This window comes from Rhinatrema bivittatum, chromosome 4, assembly GCF_901001135.1.
Source record: "Rhinatrema bivittatum chromosome 4, aRhiBiv1.1, whole genome shotgun sequence".
Classification (NCBI taxonomy): Eukaryota; Metazoa; Chordata; class Amphibia; order Gymnophiona; family Rhinatrematidae; genus Rhinatrema; species Rhinatrema bivittatum.
In genome coordinates, this window is record NC_042618.1 from 376,717,562 (window position 1) to 376,733,954 (window position 16,393).

Genomic DNA, 16,393 nt, shown 5'->3' on the forward strand with positions numbered 1-16,393 from the left:
TTAGCTACTCTCTCACCAAGTTCATTGGTGACCTAGAGGCACTTGGTATCTTATTGGCTCTGCCATTGCATGGCTTAACCAAATATGTTTTTTCTAAGAAGAAAAAAGTGCTGGTAGATGTATTGGTTTTTACAGACATTTGATGATGTCATTTTGGGAGTTCTTCATGTTGTCCACTTATGTCAGTTCCCTTTAGTGGATGTAATGAAATTGGTGGTCCTTATCCAAAAGGGATTTTTTTTCTCCCTGTCTGTGGTTTACAGAAAAATTCTTCATTGAATAAGGATCAATATTGGGGGTTTCCAAGAGTTAATTACTTTTGTGAAGAGGGTTCTTGGAATAATGTCTCATGCATTATAACCCATCTCCTGCCCAAGAGACCATATTAATTGTGCAGCCTGTTACTTCCTCACTCAAACCTGGCTTTCATTTTTGGTCAAAAGGCATCTTTCCTTTTTCCCTAAAGTTTCCATTTACATGCTGCACTCCACCAGGAACATATTTATGCACCTGCAACATAAACCACAACATCTGGATGGATACGGTCCATCAGTCACAAAGAGCAGTGAAAAAAGGAAAAAAAAACAGTTGAAACATCTTAACTGATATTTTGCCTTTTATTCTCATATTGATATAGTTGTTATAATAGATTAAATAGCCCCCAAATGATTTAAATCTGGAAATAATATTGATGATGTATTTATGAATTGGCTACAAATCAAAGAAGAAATTGTATTTATTAAGGTACATTTCTTATTCTGTTTTATACTATGAAATTACTGAAAAATGTGCTTTGAGAAGCCTTTTTTTTTTCCATCTGGGAAATATGGTGCATATTTAACACAGTCTTACACTGTTGTACATAATCCTATCATAATCCTTTACATATCTGGATGGCAAAATAGGCAAGCAGAGATTTTATTCAACTGTACAAACTAATCTACAGTTTCACAGTTTCTGCTTTCATTTTTCATACAAAAAAAGCTATAGTTTGCACAGTGCTTAAAGCCCCACAGTGAAATTGTCAACCTGATTTTGTCTTCATTGTCATTTTGTTCCTGCTGTGCACTTTAAAAAAAATTGCAATTTAACTTCTAAAGAAAAGGAAATGTCCTCTAACACCCATAAAGCCTTGATTTATTTTAGTCTGCTCTGACAAATGCCATTATTCTCTAGTTCATGTTTTTTTTTTTGTCAAAGCAGTCTTTAGTTTACTCCTAAAGTTAAAGGCAACCGCTGCACTGCTGTTCCTTTGACGTTGGGCACACTTAAATGCTACATTAACCCTGCAGGCTTCTAGGACCCCCCATGTTTCTCCCACCCTAAAACTGCCAATAACTACACTAGACAAGGTAATTGCCTGGCATAAAAAGGCCTTGACTTTAATACAATTAATTTTAGGGTTATGAAAGGAAAAATATTTATTTCATTTACGATTTTATTTTATTTTTTATTTCATTAGCTAGAATTTTTTGGTAATGTCATTTTAACACATGTTAAATGAATTTAAAACACACTAAATAGATTTAACACATTTTAGTACTGTTTTGGTACATTAAAATAATTTAATGCACATTAAAACAAAACCAAAATGAAACCCCCTTATTTTTCTGCTGTTTCAGATTGGAAATGACACAAAACAAAATAATTTTTGTTGGTGTTTTTCTGCAATTTTAAAATAACAGCACACCTATAATTCAATTCTAGTGCACTAAGTACTGTCTGAGACTGCTCAAGTACAGAATGGTGATCTCATCTGTGCAACTTGGAGTTTTACACCACAGAGTCTTCCTCAGCAACAGTCCTATTCCTCTTCCCTGTGTGCTGCTCACCACTATTATGAAAAGATCAAATGCTTTTCCATCTTGCAAGCACTTCCTTCACAATGAGGCAAAGTTTTGTAGTAGCACACTCTTAAGAACTTATTAATTATTGTGACAAAAGATCCACTCTTCCTTTTGATGGATAACTAATATGATTCTTATTCTTACCTCCACCTTTTATATCACATACCAGAAATGCTTTCTGATATGTCTCCAGAAGGATTTTCCTTCACACTCCAGTTTGCTTTCCCTAATCAGCTGAGTAGCTGATTTGAAGAAATGTAAATGAAGAAATGTAATGGAAAAATGAATTAATTTAAATCCTGTTAAATATGTTATTTCTTCTTGTTGCTATTATTTCTAGTGATCCTAAAGTAAGCACTTGATAAGGTGAAACATTGATAGTTCTGTGTAGCTCTGGAAAAGGTGAGAGAACTGTTATGTTAATTATCTTGTCCAACCAACTAGTAATACTATTGGAGAAAAAAAAAAGGATTATTTCACCAAATAATTTAAGGTCTAGAGTAAATAGATGAGTAAAATATCACATATTCTTCTAATAGAATAATAATGGTAATTTAAATTATTTGGCAGCTGTCATTCAAATAGCATTCAAATGTGATTTACAGTTTTATATTTCAGAAACTTATACAGACTCTTGTCTGGGACAGAAAGCACATTCCATAGCAATTGGACTTTATGAAAGCTTAAAACAATTAGGAGAAGAGAATGAACAATGCTGTTTTACCCTCTAGAATAGATAAGCTGAGGCACAGGGATAAAAGAGACTTTCTCAAAATCACACAGGAAGAACTAGAAGACTGGGAAAAAATGGGTAAGGTGGAACAACAGTGGGCCAGATGAAAAGGAGATATTACAAAGGCAACAAATATGTATGTTAGAAAAGTAAACAAATGTAAGATGAAAAAGAAATCGATCTAGTTCTCAAAGGAGGTGGCTGAAAAAATATAGGCAAAAGAAAAACAGCATCCAAGATGTATAAAGGATCCTAAAAAGAGGAACACAGGGAAGAATATGTGGTGAAACTGAGGGAAAGACAGAAAGAAATCAGGGAAGCAAAAGACAGGATTGCCAAAGAGGTAAAGTGAGGTGGCAAAACATTTTTCAGATATGTCAGAGAAAGAAAGAAGGCCTGAAATAGTATAATGAAATTGAAAGGTGTCAAGAAGCAATTTGTAGAGTATGACAAAGAAATGGCAGAAATATTAAACAAAAACTTCAGTTCAGTGTTCACTAAATAAGACCCTCGAGAAGGACCGTTACTGGTTGACAAAACTAGAGATGGGGATAGGGTACACAAAACTTTGTTTACAGAAGAGAATGTATGGAAAAAGCTAGGAAAACTGAAAGTGGACAAGGCCATGGGACCAGATGAGATACATCCCAAGATACTAAAGGAGTTCAGAGATGTGCTGGCAATAGGGTTGCCATCTTTTCAACAGATCACGACTAGACACTTGAGGACCAAGGGCGATGTTTATTCCCGACTCCTCCTCTTTTGCATCAATTTGCATATATTTCATATCATGCAACTTGGACCCCATATGGTATTAGGCCTATTGTAATATGCATTGGGTGAGGGCGTAGCCCTCAGAAATTTATGAGTGAACAATTACCATTACTATATAGTAAATTCCCATACCAAAACAGGACTAACTACCAGTACTCAAACAGAAACAACCCTACGTATGAAAAAGCAACTGTGCACATATTAAACCAGGACCTAAGAGCAGTACACCTCCTATAAGGAAAGACCAAGTCAAGCTTCTTTTCTGGTGTAGGGATCTAAAAGGTAACTAAAAAGTAAATAAAATGAACTATGTGCTAGGGATGTGAATCGTTTTTTGACGATTTAAAATATCGTCCGATATATTTTAAATCGTCAAAAATCGTTAGAGCCGCGATACAATAACAATTCCCCCGATTTATCGTTAAAAAATCGTAAATCGGGGGAAGGGGGAGGGGAAGGGGGAGGTCGTTCCGGACCCCCGATGGACTTTTGGCAAGTCTTGTGGGAGTCAGGAGGCCCCCCCAAGCTGGCCAAAAGTCCCTGGGGGTCCAGCGGGGGTCCAGAATGACCTCCTGCAGTCGAATCGTTTTTCCGTACGGAAAAACGATTCGCGGTAGGAGATCGTTCCGGACCCCCGATGGACTTTTGGCAAGTCTTGTGGGGGTCAGGAGGCCCCCCCAAGCTGGCCAAAAGTCCCTAGGGGTCCAGGAGCGATCTCCTACGCTCCTGATGTCGGGGGACAAAAAAACAAAATGGCGCCGGCGCTACCTTTGACCTGTCATATGACAGGTCAAAGGTAGCGCCGGCGCCATTTCTATAACGCACGGAGGACCGGGAGTAAAAGATCACACCGGGACCCTTCCTCTGGACCCCAGGTAATTTAAGGCATTTTGGGGCGTCTGGGAGGGTGGAGGATTTATTTTAAAGGGTCGGGGTGGGTTTTAAGGTTGTTTTAGTGTGCCGGTTTTCCCGCCCTCCCCCTTCCCCTCCCCCCCCACTGGACCCCAGGTAATTTAAGGCATTTTGGGGGGGTTCGGGAGGGTGGGGGATTTATTTTAAAGGGTCAGGGTGGGTTTTAGGGATGTTTTAGTGTGCCGGTTTTCGATTTACACGATTTACACGATATTTTAAAAACCCAAACTTCGACGATCCGATTCCCTCCCCCTCCCAGCCGAAATCGATCGTTAAGATGATCGATCACACGATTCACATCTCTACTATGTGCTAGCAGAGTAAATAGCTCATCTTGATCACACATGCAAAACACAGTCTGACCTTCACCAAATACAAACAAAGAGATCATGAAGTATAAATAGAAATTGTGCTGACAAAAAAATGATCTGGACACCACAAGCTGAACTCTGTATGCAGTGCAACAATGGAAAAACAGAAACATCACCATTCCTCATAAAACATCAAACCATAAAATCAAGAAAAATAAAACATAATAGTAAAATCATACTAATAAAAAGAATATTTCAAAACAGCTGACAAATAGAACATCCAATAATTAAAAACAAATTTGTAAACACCAACAACATACATCAAAACAGGATTCATATCAACTAACTCCACTTACCATACCTGGGAACTTTTTTGTTTTACAGTCATCCTGAGAATGAAATCCAATTTGGCTGAAAGGAGTAATATAAAATCAAATAAGTTATCGTGCATTAGTCAGAGGTGGAAGTTCATATAACACACCCATACTCTCTAATACACATGATCACTCTCACACACAGGCTCAATCTCAGCTGGATTAAGAAGCAGGAATGCTGACACACAGACTTTGATCCTCAAACACTCTCATTCACATGCTTGCTGACATATATTCTCACTGTCTCATACATGCTCTCTAAGGCACATGCATGCTCACACACACACACACACACGCGCACACACACTTTCATGCTGACTGACTACCATCCTTAGGCTGGGGCGAGGGGATAACTTGCTCAAAATGAGGAGAGTGAAGGATAGGATGTTCCTGGAGGAGTTGTTTCTAGTGTGCATGTGTATGAGTTGCATGGGAGAGAGGGGAATGAGAGGCATTAGTTGTGTGCATGTTCATTCTTCTGGAGTAAGTAGGGTGGTATAATGTTTCCCTTTGGCAGGAGGAGGAGGGGGTAAAGTAAATGCTGGGTGGAAGGTGGAGGGGAGGGAGAGGGATGCTGGGCAGAGAGGGTTGGACAGAGGGGAGCCAGGGATGTTGGAAGGGGCAGAAAACTGTCCAAGGTGCACTGTGTCAGGTCTAGAGGTGGCAGGGTCTGTCAGGACAATTGACACCAGGATTCCTGAACCCTTATGAGGCCACAGGCTCTGGCCCACATCTGTTATCCAAGGCCTTGTCCCTGCTAGGAAGAGGATGCAGCTGGAGAAGACAACGGCAGCAGGCTGAGGCATGTGAAGGTGGTACAGAACAATGCTGCAGGACGTAGCATACAGCAGAGTGGCAGACAGTGCTGTGACAACCATTGTCAGAGGCCAGGGATGGTCTCATTCTGCGTAAGCCTGGAGCACTTTGGTGGCAGAAAACATACCTTGCAGTCAGGGTAGGCAATGAAGAAGTTCTGCAGACCCTGCCATATCTCTCCGTCATCATCAGCAGTGGACAGAGACAATTGCCAATTGCCAACTGCATCAATACCTCTATGCCCATCCCGATTGTACAAATCAGCACTCTGTGCTGGCAGCAGCAGCCGCACCTGAGCTGTATCAGGGGAAGAGCTGGGAGAGGGCCTGTACAGGAACCCATGCACAGAGCAGTGATAACAGCAGCAGCAGCAGAGTCGGCACAAGAAGCATGGGGTCAGGCAGAGCATGCTTCTTTATTTTCAATTCTGTGGCTGAGTCAATAGGCCCTATTTAAGCGAGCTGACTGGTTCTTGAGATGCCTAGCCCTCCCTCTCGATAGCACATGGCTTGCTTGACCAGGCTTTGCAGTGTCCAGTTACCATTGTAATAGGACAAGGACACTACACAGCAAGCTTTAAAACCGAGCTGTCTGGTTCAAAACTGGTCAGTTGGGCCACCCTAGCTAGCAAGTCCTCTGAAAGAGCTGTTCAATAGATCTTGGAAACAGGAATGGTGCTGCACGATTGGAGAAGAGAGGTTGTGGTCTCGCTTCACAAGTGTGATAGTTGAGAGGAAAATTAATGGAGGCTCTGCTGAAGGAAAGGATAGTGACCTATCTGCAAATCAGTGGGTTGCTGGATCTGAGGCAGCAGGATTAACCAGAGGGAAATCCTGTCAGACAAATTGATTTTTTGATTAGGTGTCTAGAAAATTGGATCACGGAAGAGCACTCAATGTGATTTACTTGGATTTCAGCAATGCTTTTGATACGGTGCCAATAGGAGGCCTGTGAATAAAATGAGAAGCTTGGGAGTGGGCGCCACAGTGGTGGAGTGGATTACAAACTGGTTAACTGACAGGAGACATTGTTTAATGGTAAATGGAACCTACTCTGAAGAGAGGACAATGTTAAGTGGAGAGCCACAAGGATCAGTTTTGGGATTGCTTCTGTTCAATATCTTTGTGAGCGACAATGCGGAAGGGATAGAAGGTAAAGTTTGTCTATTTGTGGATGATAATAAAATCTGCAACAGAGTGGACATGCCTGAAGGATTAAAGAGAATGAAAATTGAATTAAGAAAACTTGAAGAGTGGTAGAAGATTTGGCAGCTGGGGTTCAGTGCCAGTGAGTGCAGGGTCATGCCTCTGGGGTGCGGTAATCTAAAAGAGTTGTAAGTGATGGGGAGTGAAAGATTAATGTGCACAGACTGGGAGAGGGACTTTGGGGTAATAGTTCCTGGCAGTCTGAAGGTGGTGAAGCAATGTGACAAGGCGATAGCTAAAGCCAGAAAAATTCTGGGCTATTTAGAGAGAGGAATAACCAGTAAGAAAAAGAATGTGATAATGCCCTTGTACAGTCCTTTGTGAGGCCTCATCTGGAGTACGGTATTCAGTTCTGGCAAACGTTTCTCAAAAAGAATAGAGACAGGATGTAGGAGGTCTAGAGAAGGGCGACCAAATGGTGTGAGGTCTATATCACAAGACTTATCAGGAGAGGCTGAAGGATCTGAATATGTATACCCTGGAAGAGAAGAGGTGCAGGGGAGAAATGATACAGACCTTCAAATACCTGAAAGGTTTTAATGATGCACAAAATTCAAACCTTTTCTGTTGGAAAGCAATGGATGGTTCTGTTTCATGAATTGAAACTCCAGGGGGAACATACAAAACCAACCTTAGGAAATATTTCTTCATGGAGAGGATGGTAGATGCCTGGAATTCCCTTCTGGAAGAGGTGGTGAGGACAAAAACAGAAACAAATTCAAAAAGGCATGAAATAAACACTGTGGATCTCTAAAGGCTAGGGGTTGGAAATGAACAAAAGGGTGCATGGGGGTAACCTGCATGGAGCAGTAGTTAGTACCCTTAACAGGAGGCAAGGGAATTACTACCCTTAACAAATTAGTTTTCATGCTTTTGACACAACTACAACATTGCTCTCCATTTCATCGGGCTGAGAAAAGGAATTGAATTCAGACAACAGCCAATGCTGGGCCCTACTTTTACGGGCTGGGGTACTGATATGCAGACATAGGGGAAAAGTGCAGGCTGCTTCTACAGTCAAGTCCAAAAGCAAACAATGTTCAAGCAACATTGTCTGAACTATCAAGCTGCCTGGTCATCCCATGAAAGTGTTCTTAGAAGTAATTTTGTTATGGGTTTCACAGTTGCTTGGTTTTGATTTTAAATATTGGTACCTTTAACATAAGGTTTGGGGGTAGTGGCAGTTACTACCCTTAACAGAAACATGGGATTAACCTGCGCAAAGTGGCAGTTACTACCATAAATATTTGCTGGGCAGACTGGATAGACCATTTGGTCTTTTTCTGCTGTCATTACTATGTTACTATGTTAGTATGTTACACAGAAGCAGGCTTGAATTACAGGATTTCTCTTGACTTGTAATTTAATGTAATAACTACACTGTCCTCAGTACAAGAATAACCAAGACAGAAAAAGATGATGAGGTTTAACTCTTTGAGAGGTGCTACTTTAAAAATAAAACAAAATCTGTGTCTTGTTTACTTTATATAACAAAATAAAACCACTATAGTAGACTATATTTAAAATGTCAAGAAAATTCTTTGTGGTCTCATCAAAGCTCTAGGGTCAAATCTCTCTGAAAGTTATTCAGCAAAATTTATAGTTGTACAAAGGATTATGTACATGGCTAGTTTTTTAGGGATTACAGTAGATCTTCCCCTCCCCTCCCCTCCCCTCCCCACCCCACAAATACCCACTCCCCCAACCAAACCTGCATTAAATATCTTTTTAAGAACAAGAGAAAAAAAGTAGTAAGACAAATATCTCCATATAATTAGCCTTACACACAAACCAAGAATTTTGCATAATTGAGGCCTTTAGTGTTGCATCTTCAGCGAGAGGGTGGACTTGGGGACAGATTCATTACTCCTGGTCCATTTTTACCAATTTCAGAAGCTGATAGATCTTTAAAACCCAGTTCTGCAGTAAATTCTGTTGATGGAATCCCAAGCCTCGCTTCAGCAACTGTCTCAACTGGAGAATGACTTCCTCAGGCTTTGGTAGTCATTCTCTGATAATGCACTTAGGGGTAGATTTTCAAAGGCTCATGCGTGCATCCATGTGCGTGCAAAATGGCGCTGTCCTGGCCTGCCCTCGCCATGCCCTCAGCCTGCCCAGACCCTGCCCAGGGCTGCTTCTTTTGAATGGCCTGGCACTTCTGCGTGTACCAGGAGATATTTGCGTGGCCGGGCCATTTCTAAAATGCGTTTGGTGTGCGCAAGTCCCAGCCTCGTGCGTATCTTCTGGTATTTGCGCACACCGAGCTTTGAAAATTCACCCATTAGCTCTTTGCAAAGCATGTTTGCCATTTGATGCTGATTTTTCAACATATTACTTTTTGGGTGCTCACTCTGCTGAAACAATTTATACTGACAGAAATATGGAACCACCAGTGGACATCAGGTCAAGCTAGTCTGCCTATTTTACTTCCTTTGAACAATACTCCAAATCCAGCTTGATGTCTATCCTTGTCTTGCTTTACCACTACTAAGGAGCTTGTTTCGAGTGTATTGCCTTTATTTATTTATTTTATTTATTTAAGGTTTTTATATACCGGCAATCATGAGCACATATCTTGCTGGTTTACATGAAACGGGAGTGCATTAAATACATCAACTAGAACTGTGGTGATCGAAGGAGCAGTTACAAATAACAAGGGTAGCAGAACTTGGATAAGAAGGAAGAGATAGGAAAGAATAAACGATTAAACGGTATATAAATAAATTAAATGCTATGTATAGATGGCATGATTAATGGCTGAATATTTTGAAGTCCTTGGTTTGAGTCCGTGACTTGTGACATTAGATTGTGTCTGGGAAAGCTTGCTTGAATAACCAAGTCTTAAGTCTTTTCCTAAAAGTTAAAAGGCAGGGTTCCAGTCTGAGATCTGTAGGAATGGAATTCCACAAAGAAGGGCCAGCTGTGGAGGTGGCACGATCTCTTAGAGTGATGTGTCTGGTCATTTTCGCAGGGGGAACTTTGAGGGCGCCTCGGTAAACATTTCTGGTAGGTCTTGTCGAGTTGTGTACTTGGAGGGGGATTTGTAGATCGAGGAAGATGCGTTGATGAATAGTTTTGAAGATGACACATATGGCTTTATACATGATACGGAAGTGGACGGGTAGCCAATGTATCTCTTTCAGAATGGGTGATATGTGGTCTCTTTTTCTTGCGCCTGTTAGTAATCGGGCTGCTGAATTTTGAACCGTCTGTAGTGGTTTGGAATAGGATGAGGGCAGACCTAGCAATAGGGAATTGCAGTAGTCTAATTTTGCAAAAATGACTGCTTGGATGATCGTTCTGAAGTCTTGAGCATGGAAGAGAGGTCTTATCCTCTTCAGAACCTGGAGTTTATAGAAGCAGTCTTTGGTTGTTTTGTTGATATGTGCCTTGAAGTTTAGCCGGTTGTCTATTAACACTCCTAAGTCTCTAACTTGTGTGGGAAGAGTAGTGTTGGAGATATTGTTTTCGGGAGAGATGAGTAGAATTTCTGTCTTGGAAGAGTTTAATATGAGGTGTAAGTTGTTTAGTAGTTGTTTGATTTTCAGGTGGCATGATTCCCAGTAGTCAATAGTTTTAGAGTATGTGTCTTTGATGGGGATGATGATTTGGATATCGTCTGCGTAAAGGAAGTACTTTAGATTGAGGTCGGTAAGAAGTTGGCAGAGAGGAAGAAGATAGATATTAAATAGGGTCGGAGATAATGAAGAACCTTGAGGGACTCCTATGACAGAGTCAAATCTTGAGGATTCCTTGTTTTGGATTTTAACTTTGTAACCTCTGTTATTGAGAAACGTTTTGAACCAGGATAGGGCGGTACCGCTGATTCCTATAGACGAAAGCTGGTTTAGGAGGATGGCGTGGTTGACCGTGTCGAACGCTGCTGAAAGGTCTAACAAGATCAATAGGAAAGAGTTTCCTTTGTCCAGGCCCATTAAGATATAATCTGTCAACGAGGAGAGGAGGGATTCTGTGCCTCGATTTTTTCGGAAGCCGTGTTGTGGGTTGAAGAGAAGATTGTTGTCTTCGATGAAATCTGAGAGTTGAGAGTTCACTAGTTTTTCCATGATCTTGGCGATGAATGGGAGGTTAGCTATGGGAAGGAAGTTGTTGGGGTCCTTCGGGTCAAGGTTGGGTTTCTTTAGGAGCGGTGAGATTGAGGCCATTTTGAGGTCATCAGGGAAGGTTCCTTGGGCTAGAGAGCAGTTGATGATATTTGTCAAAGATGTTGCTATTGTGTCTGGAATAGATAGAAGTAGTTTGGAAGGGATGTGGTCTGCAGGATGAAGGTTTCATTTTTCTCAAGATGGCTTGTATCTCAGTAGAAGCTACAGGTTCGAAGGTGTTTAAGCTGACGTTTTTGTGAGCAGGTTGTTGATGTGTCTGGAGGGCGGCGGTGTCGGGAGGCAGTTGTATTAAGAGATTGGAAATTTTATTTTGGAAAAAGTGAGCGAGTTCTTCAGCTTTGGATTGAGCCATGTTGCCGGGGATCTCTCGCGGTATGGTTTGAGTGAGGCTGGAGACATAGGCGAAGAGGGCTTTGGCGTCAAAGACCAGGTTGTGAATCTTAGATGCATAAAAGTCTTTTTTTGATTTTGAGGTGAGAGAATTGTACTGGTATAGTGTAGATTTGTATGAAGAGATGGTGGTGTCGCAAGGGGTTTTACGCCAGGTCGCTTCTTTTTTTCTTAAACTTTGTTTAAGTTTTCTGAGTTCGTTGGTGAACCAAGGTTGTCTGTTGGCTGCATTGGTGTGAGATTTTTTTGTAATAGACGGACAGAGCTTGTTGGCTATATTTTCTGTTATATTGTTCCATGAACGAATGGCAGTGTTCGGGTCGGTGAGGTCTAATAGGGGGAGCTGGGAGACTAATTGGGTGTTAAGGTCTTCTAGAGAGCATCGCTTTTTGTAGTGGAATGAAGGTGAAGGGATGTTGGGAGTGTTGGTTTCTTTCAGTGCGAAAGAGGTGGAAATGAGAGTGTGGTCTGACCAAGGGATCTTTTTGTTCTTCAAGTTGGAAGTATTCATAATGCCTTTGTTGACGAAAATCAAGTCCAGGGTGTGACCCGCTTTGTGTGTGGGTTCATTGACTGTTGGAATCCCATAGCAGATAGGGCTGTGAGGAGGGTTACACAGCTGTTAGATGGAGAGGGATTGTCTATGTGAAGATTGAAGTCTCCTAAGATGATTGCTGGAGAATCCAGGTTGATGAGCATGGTGGTGATTTCAAGGATAGGGGAGACATTAGATTCTAGGAACCCTGGGGGGGCGTAGACAAGAAGGATTTGAAGATGTTGTGAGGTAAAGAAGCCGACTTCCAATTTTGAGTTAGAGCTGAATGGATGTTGGGAGAAGTTCAGGCTTTTTTTCGTAGCCAGAAGGATTCCACCTCCTCTTTTTTTCAGTCTCGGGAGTGAGAAGACGTCATAGGTATGTGTAGGTAGTTGGTTTATTAAAGCTGTGTCTGAGGGCTTAAGCCATGTTTCGGTTACTGCACAAATATCTGGCTTGGCGTCTGTGAGATAATCATTGAAAATTAGGGATTTTTTTGTTAGGGATTGTGCATTGAAGAGTGAGATTGAGAAGAGGGAGAGGCCTAGAAGCTGGGTGATTGGTGTAATCAAGGTGGGGGTGAGGGTTTTTAAGTTCTTGTGAAGGGCTCGTCTGGCAGATATTCTTTTAGGTGGGAGGCAGTGTTGTAATGTTGGTATTGGGAGTACTAGAGACATTGTGGATGGTTAGCTGGCTGGTGCAGTGGGTAGGCGGATGACTAATGGGAGGAAAGGCTGAGATTAGGAGAAATAATTAGTTGGTTAGGGCTCTGGATGAGCGTAGGATGGTTGTTTGCTGTAAACTTGCTGAATGTTTGCAGGGAGGATGTTTGCAGGATGGTTGTTTGCTGAGCACTTGTTGTATGCTTGCAGGATGGTTGTTTGCTGAGCACTTGTTGTATGCTTGCAGGATGGTTGTTTGCTGAGCACTTGTTGTATGCTTGCAGGATGGTTGTTTGCTGAGCACTTGTTGTATGCTTGCAGGATGGATGTTTGCTGAGCACTTGTTGTATGCTTGCAGGATGGTTGTTTGCTGAGCACTTGTTGTATGCTTGCAGGATGGTTGTTTGCTGAGCACTTGTTGTATGCTTGCAGGATGGTTGTTTGCTGAGCACTTGTTGTATGCTTGCAGGATGGTTGTTTGCTGAGCACTTGTTGTATGCTTGCAGGATGGTTGTTTGCTGAGCACTTGTTGTATGCTTGCAGGATGGATGTTTGCTGAGCACTTGTTGTATGCTTGCAGGATGGTTGTTTGCTGAGCACTTGTTGTATGCTTGCAGGATGGTTGTTTGCTGAGCACTTGTTGTATGCTTGCAGGATGGATGTTTGCTGAGCACTTGTTGTATGCTTGCAGGATGGTTGTATGCTGAGCACTTGTGGTAAGCATGTATGATGGATGCTTATTGAAAGCTTGCTGAGATGGTACTGGCTGGGTGCAGTATGGTGCTTGCTGGGTGAGAGCTGGAAGAACGTGAATCAAGATGGACGCTGGCTGAGCTCGGTATTGGTGTGATGCTGCTCGGGGATGCGAGGGGCGAACCGAAGGGGCGAAACAAAGGGGCAGGCCCCTTTGTCGCGCTCCTTCGGCTCGCGACGCTCGGCGCACGGCGCCTAGCAGGGTGGGATTTAAAGCCCTGCCGGGCTCTCTCTGGTTGGCTGCCTTCTGAGTTTTGGGCGGGCCTTGGCGCGATTCGCTGGTTTTTTTGCTGTTTTCGTTTTCGTTGCTGTCGCCGGATTTGGGCCTCGGCGAGCGCGGCTGGCGTCGGGGTCCCCCGGGTGGGGAGGCTGAGCACTGACCTGACCTTCCCCCGGTGGGGATGATGCATATCTTTTTATTTGAGATGATGTTCCCATCATCTCAAATAAAAAGATATGCATATTTCTACTGCACTGTTTGAATCTGCATTTCCAGCTTTCTCATTTTTATATACCATAAACACAAAAAGATTATTTCTCTTTAATTATAGGTTAGATTTTCAGTTGGGCCAGGAGTTCCTAGTTTGCCAGCTAAAGCTTAGCCAGCTATCTTAAGCAAATTTTCAACTGCAGAAAGTTGCAGCTGACAATGACCCTAAATTACGGCAGCCAAATTTAGCCTGCCAAGATCTGGGCCTTCCATTGAGCCAGCCCGAGTTAAGCTGCCAAATTTAGCTGCTTAGTGCTGAAAATCAATATTAATTGGCTAAGTCCTCTCCTGGGCCCACCCACATTTGGAATTGCTAAATTAAGTGACACTACATTTAGCCTCTAAAAGTGATAGGATTTTTAAATGTAGATGCTGATTGGCTAACCCGCTTTAAAAATCTGCCCCAATTACAACATACTGCTGAGCAGGGGTAGAAAATATTTTTGCTGACACATTCTATTAGTAACGCAATCCAATACACTGTTCTAATGCTTTTTCATTCCTTCTGTTTCTATTATTATTCAAATTTTGCATTGAATCTATGCATACGTTTCTAAGTTGTAGTATGTATTATCTTTATGCATCTTCATGGATATATTTTAAAGCATTGCAGGTCATTCATAGAGGCCTATCCGCTAAGCATTTTCTCTCATTTTGTGTTTATGGGAAAAATGCTTAATACACAAGGCCCTTAGTCTTTACAATAAAAAAAAAAACATACTTCGAAGGAATAAATATAAGAACATAAGTCGTGCCTTGCTGGGTCCGACCAAGGTCCTTCAAGCCCAGCATATTGTCTCTGACAGTGGCTAGTCCAGGTCTCTCATGTACCCACAGATCCCAAACAGTTGATCTATTTCCTTTATCTCATTTCCAAGGATAAGAGCTGGCTTTCCTAAATCTACGTGGCTAATATCTATTTATGGAAATTTTCTTCAAGAACTTGTCCAATCCTCTTTTTAACCCCACTATCGGGCCGATACAGTACAGTGTGTTGTATTCCGACGGAGCGCACTGTTAACCCTCAATTGGACGCACGTTTTCAACGCGCTAGCGTTACCCCTTATTCAGTTAGGGGCTGAAAACACGCGTACAACTCCCCCCCCCCTCCCCCGAACCTAATAGTGCCCGCAACATGCAAATGCATGTTGATGGCCCTATTAGGTATTCCAGCACGATTCATAAAGGAAAATGTGCAGCCAAGCCACACATTTTACTTTCAGAAATTAGCGCCTACCCAAAGGTAGGCGCTAATTTCTTCTGGCACCAGGAAAGTGCACAGAAAAGCAGTAAAAACTGCTTTTCTGTGCACCCTCCGACTTAATATCATGGCGATATTAAGTCGGAGGGTCCCGAAAGTTACCAAAAGAAAAAAAAAAATAAGAAATTGGAAGTCGGCCCACGGCTCGCGAGTCAAAAACCGGACGCTCAATTTTTCCGGCGTCCGGTTTCCGAACCCGTGGCTGTCAGCGGGCTTGAGAACCGACGCCGGCAAAATTGAGCGTCGGCTGTCAAACCCACTGACAGCCACCGCTCTGGTCCAAAAGGAGGCTTTAGAGACACGCTAGTATCCCTAGCGCCTCCTTTTACCTGTTTTTACCACTGGGCGTTCGCCCGCTCTCCCGCGTTTTTACTGTATCGGCCCGTGTGTTAGTTGCCTTAACAAAAGATTCCATGGCTTTATAGTGTGCGCTACACTTTGTTTTAAATCTGCCCAAAGTACAACTAGTCAAGAATAGGCAGTGCATATTGCATGCAGGGTTGTGCTTTGCTAATTTCTAAATAATCCGTGGAGTACACATCGTTTTTTCCATACCAAACGTCACCTGATGGCAAGGCAACACAGTGTATGAGCATCTCTTTTTAATCAGATGCACTGTTAAGAACTGATGACTAAATAAAACACCTTTCCAAAATGGCTTTTTTTTTTCCTGTGCAAGAGAAGCTCATGGATGAACTGGCGAAAGGCGATTTCCCACCACAACACCCATATCCAATACAAATAAGCAAACACAAAAGTACAGTACAGCAGCACAGGCTTCATTCCCATCTCAATACTTAATTTAGATCTAATGACACTACCTTCCATATGTAGAGTTGCCAACAGCAGCCTTGTTGGGTAGGAAATGTTCCTTCTCTCAAAAGGACCAAGGAATATTAACTTAACAGGCCAAGGTATTGGGGGGGGGGGGGGTTATGATAGTCTAGGAATATGCTTGCTTACAGTTTAATAAAAATGATTGCAATGTGCTTACACATGAATGTAGCATTGCAAGATTGTCCTGGCGTGACAAGACACAACCCAAGGAACAATACAGATAGTTTATTATACAAATTTAGTATTGGCTAGTGTCTCCTAATCAAATTTAATCACTTTTCTTTTTTTCTTTTTTTTTTTTTGCACTGGCTGAACAGCTGAAACTTAAGCAGGGGACTAATAACATGGCTTTCCATGATTGTGCTG

The 16,393-nt window shown here is 42.1% G+C and overlaps 1 protein-coding gene across 3 annotated transcripts in view; it reads left to right on the forward strand.

Moving 5' to 3' along the window:
* CACNA2D3 (calcium voltage-gated channel auxiliary subunit alpha2delta 3) overlaps window positions 1-16,393 on the forward strand; it is a 1,571,161-nt gene that overhangs the window by 935,775 nt on the left and 618,993 nt on the right. The gene's annotated exons all lie outside the window — the stretch shown is intronic.